The sequence below is a fragment of the Tamandua tetradactyla genome, chromosome 26 (assembly GCF_023851605.1).
Source record: "Tamandua tetradactyla isolate mTamTet1 chromosome 26, mTamTet1.pri, whole genome shotgun sequence".
Lineage (NCBI taxonomy): Eukaryota > Metazoa > Chordata > Mammalia > Pilosa > Myrmecophagidae > Tamandua > Tamandua tetradactyla.
In genome coordinates, this window is record NC_135352.1 from 36,140,878 (window position 1) to 36,158,710 (window position 17,833).

A 17,833-nucleotide genomic window follows, 5' to 3' on the forward strand; every position below is an offset into this window, starting at 1 on the left:
ATTGAATAAACCATGACCCCAATCTGATGCTGGGTGCAGATTTTTTCCTCATGACACACTTTTAGAACAAATGCAATTTTATACACAAAGTTCTTTGGAGGCTCCCATCTCTATGCGCTGCTTCTTTTTTACCATTGTGGCTGTCTTTCACTTCACTACTAGAACTGCTTCACACTAAGTTCCTATCCTTGTATAATTTTCATACAGCATGCAGCAGGTTGAGTGCCAGATATCTGTTAGTGGAGAAACTCTTAAGGGTTAATTATCTGCATTCTTTCCCTGTATGCTTTTTGCAAACTGTGAATAGACTATCGTCTAAGAAACTATAGTTTGAAGAGAATATCTCTAAGTTTGTTGGCTGTGGCCTCTTATCTACATGGGAAGTGTTCATTATACTGAGTGGTAAGTATCTTTATGGCGGTCCCAAGTTATTTGAGAATTACTGCACTGTCATTTTTTAAGTTAATAGTATCCATCTGTAGTAGATTCTTACTGTCACTTAAAAATGATTTTGTGTGTGTTGTTTTTCTAGAAATCCCTTCTATTTCCCACAACAACTGTTTTCAGCCTAGATCTCAGCTCTAAAGCTGTCTACCCATTTCCAACCCACTCGTCCATCCACCATGCCTACTATTTTGCAGTAGAAAACCCAGAGTCTATCAGGAAAGAACCACTTTAACTTTCCATTTACACGCATCAAATCTCATTTACATCTGCTTTACAGTCTTACTTTCTTACTACCAATTTTAGAAGGAAAGATATTCCTCCTTCAATCCCCAAAGGGAATTTTATCCACCTCCACTCTCTGTTCCTCCCATTTAGTAATGGACATTTTCCATTAGTCAACAAATCATTCATTAAACAAACATTCCAAGTGCAGTGCGCAAGACACTGACTGGAGGCTATGGATACAAAAATGAAAAACATTTAATGGGAAAATAAACAAGCTAAGAATTAATTATAGTATTTTTAGTGACTTCCCTCCTGAGGAGTATAAACAAGGTATAGCAGTAGCATGATCTACAGAAAGGTTTCAGGGAATTCAGAAAAAGCTTGATGGCAAAGTTTGTATCACACTGGGATTTAACAAGTCAATAAGAATTTGCCTGTTTGACACGCAAGGACAGACTACTTTTACCTTCCCCTAGAAGACATCAGTAAATTAAACAATGAAATGCTTAACCAAACATTTTCCAAATTAGTTGAGCACCCAGCCCCCTTTCACACAGTGCATACTAGTCAATAGATAGGACAGATGGGAAAGGATAGCTCTGCTGCTAAGCCCAGAGGCTGTTCCCAAAGTCCTTATGAGAAGCACACCATACAGGTATGCAGCTTCTGCTTCTAAAATATTTGTTATACTCAAAATATTGTTCTTCTCCCAGCTTTTTATTTATACAAGATTACATAGGGCTCTATTAAGTCACAGATGCTCAGAGTTCCAGCTCTATCCAGGCTATTATCTCCTCTTCCAAGACCAGGGATCAGCTTACTGTTAGTTGCCAAAACCAAAGGAGAAAACCTCAACTTTCCTCTCCAATAAAATGTCATTTTGTGGCATGATAATCTCATAAATTAATTTTTATTTTGTTTGTTGTGTTTTCATTCTTTACTTCATTCTACAAACCATTTGGGTTCCTGGAATCCCTTTACAACAGAAGCATTTGTAGAAGGGACTCAAAAGCCACTGTTCTTCCTTAGTTTACAGAAAGGTCTCACAGTGGGTGTAGAGGAAGCAGAAAAACCTGCAGACAGTTGGAGGAAGAGGAAAAGATATTTTCCAAACCCCAAGAGGTCTGAAGTGAGCAGAACTTAACTATAGGTCTGAGGCAGCACTAAGGGAGTTAGAAAAATGATTGGGAGTCTTAATTACTGGGTTTGCCTATAAGCCATTCCAGACATTTAAATGCTCTACATAGGGCATGGAAATAGCAAAAAGCCACCTGATTGCAAGGTATCTAAATGCCAGTTATAAAATGGCTGTAATTTCTTTAAAAATACTTCTGTCTGGAGAGTGCAATATGCTTGAGTATGTTACAGTAAAGCCCTAGACACAGTTTTTATATTCAGGAATTAATAGTCAAGCACCTGCAGAATGCAGGACTGCTAGCATTCTATTGGAAAGACCAAATTCCAGACAAGGCCGCTTTAAGTGTTTCTTTTACTTTTATCTCTGATCAACACCAAAGGCTTAAAGAATCAGCTAAATGATTCTTTAACAAAATGGGATTTCATTGATTATATGTGTTCTGTTAATCAACAAAGTTATAGTATTTTTCTCTTTTAGTGAAGTTGGCATTTATTATATATGGGTTGCCTAAGAAATTTAGAAATATACCTTATCCGGCATGAACATGAGAATCTAATAAGTTTTGTACTTTGCAGCCATGAGACGAGAACCCAGGCCATGATCACTAAATAATTTTGTGTTAAGCTGCTAAGTGGGAGGGTTCTGACTATAAGGGTAACAGGATTCTCCTAGAATATTGGAGCCTCCAGTGATATTTTTCATTGAAGGTGAGATCAGATCAATTATAAAGACATAAAATTGGCACATCATCAAGATTGCAGAACAGGTTGTTCAAATAATTTTTTGCTATACTGATTTTTTTTTTAGCTTGGAAAGATACCGGGAATTGAACCCGGGTCTCGGGCATGGCAGATGAGAACTCTGCCTGCTGACCCACTGTGGCCCATCCTATACTGATTTTTATAAAGTTTGTTCAGTACATGTGTGTATGTATGGCAGAGTACTTACAAGACTTGCTTTCATTGTTCCCTGTATCAATTCCATAAGGGAAGAGGGATAGGCGGTATTGCTGACCTTCACTAACACCAAATTTTTTATAGTTACCACTACCTCCACCATATCTAAACCATTAACTTAGGTCAGTTTACCCCTACTGGTCAAATGGTTTTCTCTGAGAAAGTCTCTGTCTGTATTCTCATTTCCATGACTGGGAGACACTGACTAGACTGACTCCACAGGGCAGAGGATATTGGGGGAACTTGTAAGGCTCAGTGTTTGTATCTTCTATTAGGCATAGTCATTTAGCAGTGATCTATGAAAGAAAATACTTGTTACCTATTGCTTCACTGGCTATCTTGGATATCCCCTCATAATTTCAAACACTGGTGGTAAGGTCCAGATGGCAACATTATCTGTGGTCTGGATATACGTTGTGAGCAGTTTTCCAACTTCATTAAGGAAACTGGAATGTCAAATCACTAAGGTTCACATCTCTCAGGTGCTGGGATGGATCACACAATGATGCAGGCTCCATATCTCTGGGGCTAGAGAGAAACCATTTCCCCTCCTAGAAAGAGAAATAATTCCTGGGCAGAGGAGAAAGTAAATGTGTAACTTTGAGTATGCATATAAGCAGTGCATGGATGGCTAATATAGGGTAAGCAGAGTTCCACAGCCCCAAAGACCCCCAGCCCTGAGAATTCACCCACCTCTCCTTATACTGAAACACTGATTTAGAGGTTGCTGTGAAGTGACTTTACAGATGTAATTAAGGTCCCAAATTAGGTCATCTTAAAATAGAGATATTGTCATTGTGGGCATGACCTAATTCCTGAGTCCTTTAAATCTGTGTCTAGAGGTCAGAGATGAGGAAATCAGAGAGATTTGAAGCACATGAAGGATTTGACATGCCTTGGCTGGCTATGAAGCTAAAGGAGGCCACTTGACAACAAAGGCAGGTGGCTTCTAGGAACTTAGAATGGGCTTGGCTGACAGCCAGCAAGGAATGGGGACCTACAACTGCAAGGAAATGAATCCTGCCACAATCATGTGAGCTTGGAAGAGGACCCTGGGGTGCGACTGAGAACACAGCCCACCTGAAATGTTGATTTCAAGCTTGGCACATACTGACCAGAAAACACAGCCACATCATGCTAGACTTCTGACCTATAGAACTTTGAGTGAATAACTGGGTCTGGTTTTAATTCACTAAACAAGTGTTCCTCCCAGAAAGGCCCACACTAGACATGATTTGATCCTGTTCCAACTTCTGTCGTTTGCTGAGTCCCAATTTAAGTCCTTCATATAATCTTAAAACAGTTGTGCAGGCTGCCTATTCAAGCTGACTTTCTGTACATGCCCAGAATAAGGAGAAGCATAAAAGATTGGGGAAATTGGTACCAACCATCCAAAGACATCACTATAATATCATAACTCCCCTCTCTGATAACCATGCCACCAAACTATTAGTGATATTTAACCTCACCAGAAAGATGCATCTCACTCTCTAAGCAGCACCTTCTTCCACCATCTTTACTCCCTGGTTTGGAAGAGCATCATACTGCTGATTTTCAAAGGTGGTAGATCTAAACATATAGCTTGATTTTTGAAGGGCGTTGTTTTCCTGATTATAATCATTAGTCAAATAAAACATTTTAAGCAGACCTTGGAACACAAAATGTAATGGGGTATTTTGGAATCTAGATTCACAATTCAATGTATACTTTTATTGAGAATACTCCCTATTACAATCACAGCTCCGTACTCTCCATTACTACAACTTCTAGCAGGACTCTAGAGCTAATAATTAGTTGGAGAAGTACAAAACTCTTAGGAAGACCTATATGGCACCATCTGATGAGCTCAGATACAGTTAGAGCACTGAGTAACTATACAGAAGTAGAAGACGCCCTAAGACTTTCCCTTTCAAAACTGGAGAACATGTGGTCCTTCAAGGCACCCTAAAAAGTCAGTGCTGTGGTTTTAACTCCATCTACTTTACTCTGCAATGACTAAGCTCATTTTTCTTACCATTTCTCTCTATCCCACCCAAAAGACCAAACTTTTTATCCGTTCTCTAATACTGACTCCAATAACCTATAACAAACAAACAAACAAAAACAGCGTCTTCCATGATGACCTGGAATCCTAGCACTCCCACGGTTAGCTTCAGAACTTCAGGAGGGAGGTCCCATTCTCCTGTTGATGCCCCATTTGATCCTTGCTCTCGCCCCTCTGGCTATTCCATGCTCTGGCTCCACAGGCTGCCTCTGGATACCTGCTTCTGGACCTCCTCTTCATATTGGCCACCTCTGGGCATTCATTGTCTGAACCCCTCTCCTCGTCCCACTATCAGTTCACAGAGATCTATTATTCTGGTACCGCTCCTGACCTCAGGTAGAAATTCTGCCTCAGGGGGTGTTTTGCATCATGGATGTTACTAGGATGAAAGTTAGAAGATAAAACATGGAACTGGGCGGTGCAATGGTGGCTCAGTGGCAGAATTCTGGCCTGCCATGCCGGAGACCCTGGTTCGATTCCCAGTGCCTGCCCATGCAAAAGAAAAAGGAAAAGAAGAAAAAAAAAAACATAGGACTGTGTAACACAGTGAACTTCACTGTGGATGATGGACTGGGGTTAATGGTACAAGTATTAGAATGTTCTTTCATGAGTTATAACAAATGTACAGCACTAATAGCAGGAGTTGGTAATAGGATGACATATGGGAAAACCACCTCTAAGGTAAACTATGGACTATAGTTAATAATGTTGCTTTACTATTCTTTCACCAGTTGCAACAAAAGTACCACACTAATGCAAAGGGTCCACGATATGTGGGTATATAAGAACATTATAATTTTTAAATGACTTTTCTGCAAACCTACAAATTCTCTAATTAAAAAAACAATAATAATAATTTAAAAATATATATTATGCTAAGTGAAAGAAACCAGACACAAAGTACTACATATTATATGGTGTCATTTATATAAAATAAACAAATCTATAGAGACAGCAATAGGTTAGTGGTATTGTAGGGCTGGGGAAGGATAGAGAATGGCTGGTGACTACTGAGAGGTGTAGGGTTTTTCTTTCTGGAGTGATGAAAACGTTCTAAATTGATTATGGTGATGAACAAATAGCTCTGTGAATACACTAAAAACCATTAATTGTACACTTTGAATAGATTGTATGCAATATGACTATATCGCAATAAAACTGCTTTTAACACAGAAGAAATACCCCCCTCACTACTCAGCCCTCTGGCCACCCTCCTGCTCTGATGGCCCCCAAGATCCTCCCATCGGAGACAAGGACAAGGCTTCACGTGTCTCCTCCCCTTAGCAGAAATATGCTCAAACATTTCCCCAGCTTAACGAAGCCCTGCCAGGACTACCTGTAACTATTGCTTTAGTTTTGCATTACTCGGGTGAAGAGAAGAGCTAAGGGCCTTCTCAGGCCTACAAGGTTTGCTCTTTGTGTGTTTGCGTTTGGTTGGTTGTGGTATTTCAATCTGTTCTTTAGGCAGACAGGGAATGGGGAAAAGCAGTAAAGAAATAAAAGTCCTGCTCGATAATGGGAGTCCATAAATCAGATGGACTTAGATCAACACACTAACATAAAAGTTCCTCTGGTGAGAAAAATTGTCTTAAAGTTTCTGGAGGTTGTCCCAGTATTACTTATGGTAGATGTTTATTCACTCGTTGACACAATAAATTTCTTTGTTGTCTACAGCCAAATAAGAATTGGTCACAAAACACTGTGAATATATAAGAAATGTGCAATTCCTTTTTTTTTTTTTGCTGACATAGTTATAGAATGAGGATTCTTCTTTTCATTCCCTGAAAATATGATTAAAAAGAGGGCAAAATATAGCAGGGGAACCTACTAAATGATATTTAATACAATTCTCAATTATTTAAATAGTTATTTTCAAGATTATCCTACTCCTCAATTTTGGGAGAAAAATATCCGTAGGTCTTACATTTCTGCACATTTTGTTAGTGGGGCACTAACTGCCCTTTTGTTTCAGCTCTACCTTTACAAAGATAGTATAGCAAATAGCACGGAAAGATGAAGACAATGCTTTTTTATTAAGGGCTCCTTCTGGGGCAAAGGACAGATTTGCGCATAGCCTAGTATGAATATTCAGGTTCTTTAAATCAGGGATTTTTGGCTGGAATGCATGTGTAGCCTCCCATATGGAACTGTACAGCAGGGGAAACCAGCACAAATTCTTATGCTCAAATTGCTTTCTGTGCTGTGAATAATAAAGCCTCTCCCTCTGACCCAGGAGACTCGTATCTTCTGCTAACATCGGTGGAATTTAGAGGGGACAACTTGTCAGCTGCTATTAGTGTAAAATCTCTTGCCCTTCAAAGTTCCTGACAATAACTAACTTGTAAGCACAATTAATTCATGGCGTAATCTTGATGTTTCCTAGTTTGTAAAACAGAATTTATTGGTAAAATAGCCAACCTATTTTTCTTCATTGATTTTTATAAAATATGTGATGAGATTAATTTGCGTAATCTTCATAACCTTAACAAAATATTTTCTTCTTAAGTCACTTGGGGAATGTGCTTTCAACAATTCTCCATTTTTACCAACAAAAAGAGTAATAATGTAGGAATGCTCTTTGCTTACGTATTTATTGCTGCCGCAATTTTTAAATGGGGAAATAACTTTTCCAGAACTTACCTTACTGCTTAATTATAGAACAAAGAATTTTCATTCATTCTCCTTTCTAAATGCTCTATCAAATTCCTTAAAAAGTATTTCTGTAGGAAAGTTATTTCCAGACATTTGTGAAAATGAGAACAAAAATGATATGAACTTAAATTTTATACACTTTATTACATTCCATTATTTTCAACTGATCTTTGTAAATGTCAACACTTTATTTTATCTATAAAATTTTTGAAACTCCTGTCAGAAATAGAATGTGGTAAAGTTGATGGTTTTCTAGATGCGACCACTTTGGTTGTATTTACTGAATTGGGTCTAGAGCTGTAGGTAATCACCTGGTTATACATGTAAAATCCAGGCTTTCTCTGGAACCAATTAACACTATTTAAAAAAGTTAGAAAAGTGCTTGAGCTGCCTGTTCTTCAATAAATATTAGTGTGGTTATTAAGTGGCTCAATTGTTTTTTGTTTTGCCTTCTGAATTTCTCAGTATTGAGTCTTCTGGTATCTCCAAAATACGGTGATTCAAGAAAGTTCTTAGGGCAAAAATATGTAGAAATAGGTTTCCAAGGGTTAGAAAACATCCAAATAGTTCAGTACATGTTACATTATCACACCCCCACTACATATGAAGTTGCACAGCATTTTCTTTCATTTTTTTAAAGAAGTACTCTTATGCAAGAGATAAAGAGAGGAGAGGGAGAAAGAAATTACACTTTCTGGAAAGCAAGCATTATCACCTTCTACAATCATGACAGAGGTTTTGATCTAATTGTTACAGAGAGTCTCATTACTTGCTAGATAAGATTGATTACACTACCTAAAATATAGAATCCTGGGACATTATTACATATACATATACATCCCCATTGCAGATGCATATTATTTGCACCATCAGTATTCCATTTGTCAATCATATAATAAAGTGTTACCCTTTAGAAAGCTTGTAATTTTTAAATTGTTCTTTCCTTTTACACCTTTGGTAATCCCTAGAAGACCCTCAGTCATGGAGAACTGTTCAAGTATTGAATCAAATATTGAGTTGGCTTTAAATTCTTTAGAATCTTTCAAACAGCCCATTCTTCCACAGCCTGAAAAGGATGGAGATAGTATGTCATATATCTTGAAGGAGACTGGGGCTCTTTTTGAAGGAAGAGGAGCAGGTTTGTCAGCTGTACAGTATTCAAATCCTTTCTCCTTTTTTTCCCACAACTTGAGGTGATGAGTTAAAAGGACTATCAGCACGTAGAAGAATTATCAAAGTGTCTTTTAAAGCTCTGAACAGTTGGCCCTTCATCCCTGGCATTGTTCCACCATCCTTTTACTCCTACCCTGAGGAGGAGAAGGGAGATTTGTAGTTAAACTCCCAGGGTATTTCTTAGGCAAGGATGCCAAGCCATGAACCTCAATCAATCAGCTGGTGGGTGGTGCTAATGAGGTAAAGGTTACAAATTTGGACTCTACCTGAGCCAGTTATTTGGCAGCAGATCACCTCACTATTTTTGCCAGAAACTGTAAAAATGTGCCTTTATATATTTGTCTGTTTGTTGAACTGTTTGTGTGGGTCTTGGGTGCATGTCAGGCATTAAACAAGATCATAATGGCACAATAGTGAACATGTCAACCAGGATTTCCAACTACATGGAGCTTACAGTCTAGTGGGGTAGATAAAAAATGTATAAACATGCAAATGTAGTAGCAGCAGTTGTGTCAGAGCCATTTGTAAATAAACAGGATGTTATGATAGAGGACAACGAAGAGTGATAGTTGGAGTTATGGAAGATAAGATAATCAAGGAATTCCTCTCTGTGTTGTCTACATTTAGGTTGAAATCTAAAGCATGGGAAGGATTCAGCTATGGCAGAGATCATTACAGGTTGCAGGTAGAGTGCTCCAAACATGTGGAAAAGAATTTGCCAAGTTAAAGAAGCTAAAGGGAGGCACAGGAAGAAGTGGCTTGAATAGACCACAGCAAGGGATTTGTATTTTAATACCAATCCACTAGGAAGCCAGTGATGACCTTTAAGCTGTGGACTGTTGTTTTCCAATTTTTCTCTAAGCATATTACTCTACATGCTAACAGGCTGGGGACTAAGAATGGAAATCAGAGGTTCAGATAGGGAGGTCACAGAGGATGCATTCTGATTGACCCCCACACGTTCACTCTTCACTTTTCTCCCCACTCTTCTGGGCCTGAGGTGGCTGATCATCTGGACAGCAACACAGGGATCCCTTTAACTCCTGCCTCCAGTTTCATTTGTTTAGTAAGGAAGATGAGCTGGAGATCAAAGGGGTGGGGGAGAAGAATTAAAAAACCAAAATCAAGGCATTTATTCCCCCGGCTTATTCTCTGTGCTGTTGCCACACGTTGGCTGTTTCCTTCTGTTGGAGGCCAAGGAACCTACCCCATGGTCTTATCATTCAGCTCTCTGTCCAAAAACTGATAATTCTTTCTTTCCACTTGCCTGTAGTTACAAGTCTTGGGGTACTTCGTCGTCCTCTGTTGTTTTACCAATGGCTTTCAATAAACCCTTTATGAAACTGTTTTCAATAACCCTTCTTGAATGACCCATGTGTATCTGGCCAGGAACCTTTTTCCAGAAGCTATTATAGTATTTCAGGCAAGAGATAATAATGGCTTGAGTGGTCATGAACATAGATACAATTGGAATACTTTGAGATGTATTTTGAAGTTAGAATTAATAGGATTTGCTAAAGGATTGTGTAGATTTGAGCAAAAAGGAATACACACCATAGATGTTTCCATTTCAGGCCAAAACAGCAGGTGAAATGATGATGTCACTCACTAGTAAGGGAAACACAGAAATGGAACAGATTTGGAGGAGGAAGTGCTATAAAATGTTAATTTTAAGATATTTGTGAAATATCCAAGTGGAACTATCAAGTAACATTTGAATGAATGTTTAAGGATTTCAGGCAAGATATCAAGGACTGTAAGTATAAATAGCCTTGTGACTGGTTGCAATCACCAAAATTGGGTGTAAATAAGGAGATGAAATCTGAGTTCTGAGTTCTGGGTCAAGGATTAAAGGTGGTACCAACAATTGAGAGTGAGAAGGTATAACCAGTGAAGAAAGAAGAAACTTGGGAGCCCAGAGAAGGATGAACTAATCAACTGAATTAAATGCGACAGAATTTGAATATGGTGAAAATGGGTAGATGGTCATTGGATTAGGCAAAATGTGCTTTGCTAGTGGTTCTGACAGTATTAGTTTCTGTTGTATATATTGACCAACCAGAGTGGAGTAAATTGAAGAATGACTGGGAGAAGAGAAAGTAGAAATGCCATGCAAAGTTCATGCTTCTTAATAATTGCATCTAAGAAAGCATGGAAAGAAATTGGAAGGCAGCTGATATCTGAAGACATAGAAAGGACCTTATTACTTTTAAGGCAGTATTTGTTTGAATGAGAATGATAAGCCAGGTGGAGATGAACTAATGCTAATAGGTAGTGAAACAGAGATATGGACCAAGTTCCTCCAATAGGCAAGAGAAAGGAGTCCAGAGAACAAGAGCAGGGATTGGCATTTGATAGAAAGAATTTTTTCTTACCATGTTTAATAAAGGAAGGAAATGCATACAGACAAAAGTAGGTTTGTATACGTTGTGGTGTAGAAAGGGGTAGGGTGAAATAGTATGACAGTTGTCGAGCAATTCCATCCCATGACACTGGAGAAGTATTAAGTCCACGTGTTATAATGATGCATCCTGGCAATGGAAAGAAACAAACTTTACTATCATCATTAATTTCATGAGAATATTAATTGTTACATGACAGTAAGTTTTGTGGTAATTGCATTACAAACTTGAGAAAAGAACCATACATTTTAAGCTGATTTGGGACATAAGATATGCTATATTTGAAAAATAACATAAGACAGTAAGATTTTATGTAAGTAGCCTTATGAAAGGTGAATAGCTATAATTTGGTGTGTGTGTGGGGGAAAAGAGACCTCTGCATTCCCTTAGATCAGTCACCTCCTCTGAGAAGCCTCCCTTAAAGCCCCAAGCTTTGCTGTGCCCTCCTCTGTGCTTCATTTCCATACTTTATCATAACACTTATGAATTATTTTGCAATTATTTTTAATTGTATATAATTTCCCCTATTTGACAGTAAGTTTCCAGAAGGTATAGACTGTGCTTTAATTCTTTTCTCTCAGAATTAATTAAATTAAATTAATTAATTTAATTTTTTATCTTCATTTCCATACTCTATCATATTAATTTAATTTAATTTTTTATCTTCATTTCCATACTTTGTCATAACACTTACGAATTATTTTGCAATTATTTTTAAGTTATATATATTTTCCCCTATTTGACAGAAAGTTTCCAGAAGACAAAGACTATGTTTTAATTCTTTAATCTCAGAATGAATTTAATTTAATTCTTTATTAATTAATTTAATTCTTTTTATCTCAGGCCCTAGTGCCTGTTTTTATGTTTTTGTTAGAAAATGTATTTAGTAACCCTTAATGTATCGGGGTCAATTCCTATAGTTATTTGCAAGTGTTACTCTTCTCAGTTAGATTTTGTGCAAAAAAAGAATCAGAGTTCTGAAAGTCTAAATGAGATAATGCTTGCAGAGTTGCTCTCAGAAATATTGAGTTCTCATATACATAAAGCAAATCACAAGGTCCTTATTTGTTACACTCATTCTAATCCACAGGTTCACTTAGTAAAATAAACTGTATTGTAGAATAAAGAATTAAATTAAAGATGTGACTTTTTAAAAAAATGGGCCCATACTCCTTAATATGAAACTCTTGGGGCCAGGATTCAGAAGCATTTGGACCTTAAAAAAGAAATGCGAATCTAAAGAGTATTTGGTGAAATACCTCTAAATAAACTTATTAGTAATCATTGCAACAAAAATGTATAATGTTTACACTAAGAGGAATAATATATTGTAGATAACCTTACAAGACTTCAGGTCCTATTTGATACCCACTGACTTTAAGTCAGGTAAGGTATTACCACCAAAGATTTGCAAAGCTTCTTTCAGTTTTTATATCTTGTTATATTTCAGACTTGCAAATAAAGTACTGTGTAGCTATATGATGAAATAAAGAAATAGTTATATGCTACTCACTTACTCAGTACTCTGTGCAATTCCATGTCTACTGTGTAAAGCTCTGTTCTAAGTGCTGGAGAGCATTGAACAAGACACTCTTGCACTTACATAGTTTTACCCAAAAAAAGAGAAAAGTATATTTTAAATGATAAAGTTCATCTAGAAAATTTAATTAATTGATGAACACTATCCAACAACTTAGCAAAACTTGAATGCTCTAAACTTTTACTGATTTAAGTGTACAAATATATATTTAGTATTTAGTAATACTAAAGCAAATGAGTCAAATGTGCTGATTCTAGCATCAATCTCTTCATATTTCAACTCGGTGCATTTTTTTCTCATAATATAAAGGTAAATAATGGAACTTTTATTGATGTGGGGAGACTCTCCTGTGGCTTAGGTTTTAGCATCCTGGAAATAAAGATAGTTTTTCCTAATACACAGCTAGGATAGCTCCTTAAAACTAGTGAACAGGATGACCTGTAGGAAATGAAGTGGAGATCCCAGAATTGCCGTGACTGAGTATTGAAGAAGGGGTGGAGAAAGTGAGAGAAGTGAGCATGCCAGGATGGAATTGTGGTGATTTGTAGCTGTTACGTACCCCACAAAAGGCTATGTTCTTTAATCCATTCTTATGGGGGCAGACCTGTTGTGGGTGGGACATTTTGGTTAGATTGTTTCAATGAGATGTGACCCACCCAATTCAAGGTGGGTCTTAATCCTTTACTGGAGCCCATTATAACAAAATAAAAGGCAGAAACACCAGGAGAGAGTGCTTAGAGATGCTGAGAGGACACATAGACACTTAGGGAGAAAGCCACTGGAATTGGAAGATGGAAGCAATGGAACCCAGGAGAGAAGGACCAGCAGATGCTGGGCGTGTGACTTCCCATGTGAAAGAGGAACGCCATATGCCAGCAGCCTTTCTTCAGAGAAAGTATCTTTTTCTGGATGCCTTAACTTGGACATTTTTATGGCCTTAGAACTGTAAACTTGTAAACCAATAGATCCCCATTGTAAAAGTCAACTCATTTCCTGGTATATTGCATAGTGGCAGCTTTAGCGAGCTGAAACAGAATGATATAATATTGAGGAACCCAGGAGGAGTAAAAAATCACTTCCTTTACCAAAGAAACTCATGCTGCTGAGGGGGTGGAGGCTCCGTGGTGCCTGTTTGCCGCAGCGAGAGTAGAGTTGATGATAGGAGATATTGCCTTGGAACTGGCTGCCTAGTATCCATGAGGTTGACAGGATTCAAGAATAGGAGTGGTCTGATGGCAAAGCTTGGCCAACAAAGGGAGGAAATAATTAACAAAAACAGGCAGCGCTCATAAGATCCTATAATTCAGGGATCTGTGGTTATGATTAATATTCCTTGGAGTTCCCAAGATAAAGGTGAGATGGGTGTACAGCAAAGCTTTTGCTGCTGCTATAAAACAATCATGATTCCTTGTCCAGGACCCAGATCTGAGCCAGTTGTCACTCTTTAATTAAAATTAAAGACCATGAATTAAAAGCATGGCCAAGTTTTCTCAACAAAGAACTATGATATGTCATAGCAAGTATGCATAGTAACTGTACTCCAATACTTCACAAAAGGAATGGACCGTCGTATGCAAGAGTCAATACACAGGACAAAGGGGAATACCCAGATCTTCCAAGTTCTGTTGGAAATAGTGCCACAACGCACACGAACACCATCATCGAAGGCCCTCTCTTAGAAATTGAGGCGAGGATAAATAGCGTTCTTCCCCCAGTCTGTCTGACAGTGCGTCAGTGAGACCATGAATCTATTTTGTGATCATATCCTAGCTCCGAGCGAATAATTTGAATGAGTGTATTTATCAGTTGTAAAACCCTAACTGATTTCATAAGATAAGGAATAAAAGCCAAAATGTGGTGAGAAAACCCAAATAGAAGCCAAAGAATCTCTGCTAAATCTTGCCACCCAGCCAAGACAGTAAATCAGAAGCAAGACCTCAAACTGGTTGAGATGGAATAACTGAGGCAGGTGTGGTAGTCTCCAACATACTACCACCTAGTTAACCAGTCTGACCTGCAAAATAAACAAACAAAAAAATAGTTGGGCATGGTCGATGATCATAAGCCACCATAAAGTTAAACAAATGGTAATTTCAGTCACAGTTTCTGTGTGAAACCTGGCATTTTTCTTAGAAAACATCAGTGCAACTTTTGGTTCCTGACATGGTATTATTTATTTAGTAAACACGTATATTTTTCAGTTGCTATCAAAAAAAATCACAAGCAGTTTGCTTCAATTGAAATAACAGCAGCACTCAGACACAGTCCTTCCCAGGGCTTTGTTAAGCTCTGCTGCTGTCTGTCATAATATAGTCCAAAAATATTGATCAAATCGACATTCTGCAGAGCATTCTAATGGTTCTTTTTATTGATGACATCAGGTTAGTAGAAACCTTGCAATGCACAAGCCCGCCAGAGGGTAGAAAATAAAACTAAAATTCAGAAACCTGCATCGGTCAAGTTTTAGAGACTCAGTAGTCTGGGTATCTTAAAAGCCTTCCAAGTTAATGGAAAAATTATTCTTTGTATCTATAACATTAAGAAGAAGCCATATATCTTTGATGGTATCTTCAAATTTTGAAGACATCACTTATCACAATTGGGAATATTTATCTAATAATTTATTGGGCAATTACAAATGTTATCAGTTTTAAGTAGATCCCAAAGCAACAAAAGACTTTAGTGTGCTCAGTCTGGATTCAAGCAACATCACTGTTTTGTCCATATGACCTGGCATATGTGCTAGAGCTCTCTGTGGTGAACAAAGATGCCATGAGGAGTCTCTAGTCAGCTGTAATAGATGAGTCATAGCAAAGATTCCCAGGTTCTGAAGCAAGGCCATATTGTCTTCTCAAAAAAAAAAAAACAACTATTCATCATTTAGAAATCAGATCTTCACTTGCTACCGAGCACTAGAGGAGTCTGAAAATCTGATTGTTTGTATCTGTTATAGAATGGCCATGCAACCAGAGCTGCTCATCCTGAGTAGGATATTTTCAGACTCCACCAGTCATAAGAGATATTGTCAGACTCCACCAGTCATAAGATTAGATAGGCACCGCAGAAATTCACTGTATGATGGACACAGCATATTCAGGATCAAGTCCAAGCAGATACACATAGCAGAAGAAAATTGCATTAATAGGTAGTTCAGATCTGCAAGTCGATTACCTCTATTACGTTGATGCATCTCTCTCTGCTCACACTTATGGCTTTGTGAGGGATTGATGCAATCATCTGATAGAGGAAGAAAAATGCCAGGCTTGGTTCATAAATAAATTTGTTCAATAAGTCAAAACAAGTGACAAATGGACTTTTATTCCATTCATAGAAAACCTGAAAAGAAATGGTGGCAGAAAATACTCCCAATAGGCAAATGTTGAGCAATATATGTACATTAAACTTGGTGTAAAGGCACAAGCAGACTGACTAAAGCTATAAAAAGACTCCTCAGTACAGGCAATAGCTTGGTGGTTTGTCCAAAGACATGGAGGAAGACTGGAAAAGTGGAGAAAAAAGATGTCTTGAAAGAAGCGCATTAATGAATCTATGGAAGTGATCCCATTAGAAAGCAATCTTTGCATAGAACAACTCATTCAGTTGGAGGTCAGCCAGTCTTTGTCCTCAGTCATCAGTGCTTGCCAGTGAGCCCATGGTTTCAGGAATAGACATTATTGATGGGTCCAGTAGGAGGGGATGCCTCTCACCACAGCTGGTCTAGTGAGCAACACTGATAAAATCTTCTACCTATTAGAAATAGAGACTAAGATAATACTTTTGTTATGGCACCATCCTCCAAGTAGTTCTACTAGTCATTTCATGGCACGTAGATTATATTGGACCCTACCTACCATGAGGGACAGCAGTTCATACTTGCTAAGATTGATAAGCAATCTGGACATGGCTTTATCTTCACTGTCTTTACTATCTAGATAAGTATTACTATCAAAGTGTTCACAGATGTCTGATGTATCATCATGGTTTCCTGCATTATATCAACTCTTACCTAGAGAGCAATTCCACAGTATAGGAAGTACAACAATGGATCATAATCTCAGGATCCACCGATCCTACTGTACCACATGTCATCCACAATTTACAGCATGGTAGAAGGTTGAAATGGTCCCTTAAAAATGCAGATAAGGTACAAGCTTGGAGATGTACCTTGGAACGTTGAGGCACTGTCCTCCGAGATTTATTATACATTTTTAATAAAAGGTCATTTCATGATGCCATATTTGTTCCCTGGTATATTGCAAGCACTTGGGTCAAAATGTGGCATGCAGTAGTTGCTCATTAAATGTGGGTTAAATAAATGTAGAGTGATTCAATAAATGGTGAACGATGGGTTAGTGAAATTTGAATTGTTATCATTTTCTCTAATTTTCACCTTTTCTGTAAGTGTATAGAATATGAGACCTTTATCTAACAAGTCTGGCCATTTAAATAATTTTGAATTGAATGCACTTTTGAAATTCCTAAAAAAAAAAAATGAATGAGTTTTCCATATGTATGCTACTTTACATTTAACAGTGCACATCAACAGAACATTTATCTTTTAGGCAGAGAATTTACACATATAAACCATCATCTATCTGAAAAAGTGATTTTCTTTGGAAAATCCACTCTACTGTGAATTTAAATTTGAATCACACCAAAGGAAAAAGGAAGCTGGTGCTGTCAACAAAATGCTCAATTTCTTTTTACTGAGAGTAGTCCTTGCAATACGAAATTCTTCTTTTAACAAAGTACATGTTCCTTTAAATTTTCAAAACTGGGTTTTACATTTTGTTTCCATTTCTGTCTCATATACTGCTGAAGAAAATTTTTATGTGTGTTATCAAACATCTATGGGCTGAAGAATACATGCAAAAAATTTTATTTTCAGGCACTACAAATGTACTGTATGTATAATTTAAGATTTATATTTTCAATTCTGGCCCCAAATCTTGATGATTCACGACATGTAACAATTCTACATACTGTGTATACTTTGATGTAACTCTACTATTCATTGAGCCCAGCTAAGCCTTCTCTCATATTGTGCTGGTTTGAAATGAGGTATGTACCCTAGAAAAGCCATGTTTTAATCCTAATCCCATTTTGTAAAACCCGCCATTTCTTCTAATCCCTATTCAATATTGTATGTTTGAATTTGTAATTAGATCATCTCCCTGGAGATGTGATTTAATCAAGAGTGGTTGTTTAACTGGATTAGCTGGAGGCGTGTCTCCACCTATTTGGGTGGGTCTTGAT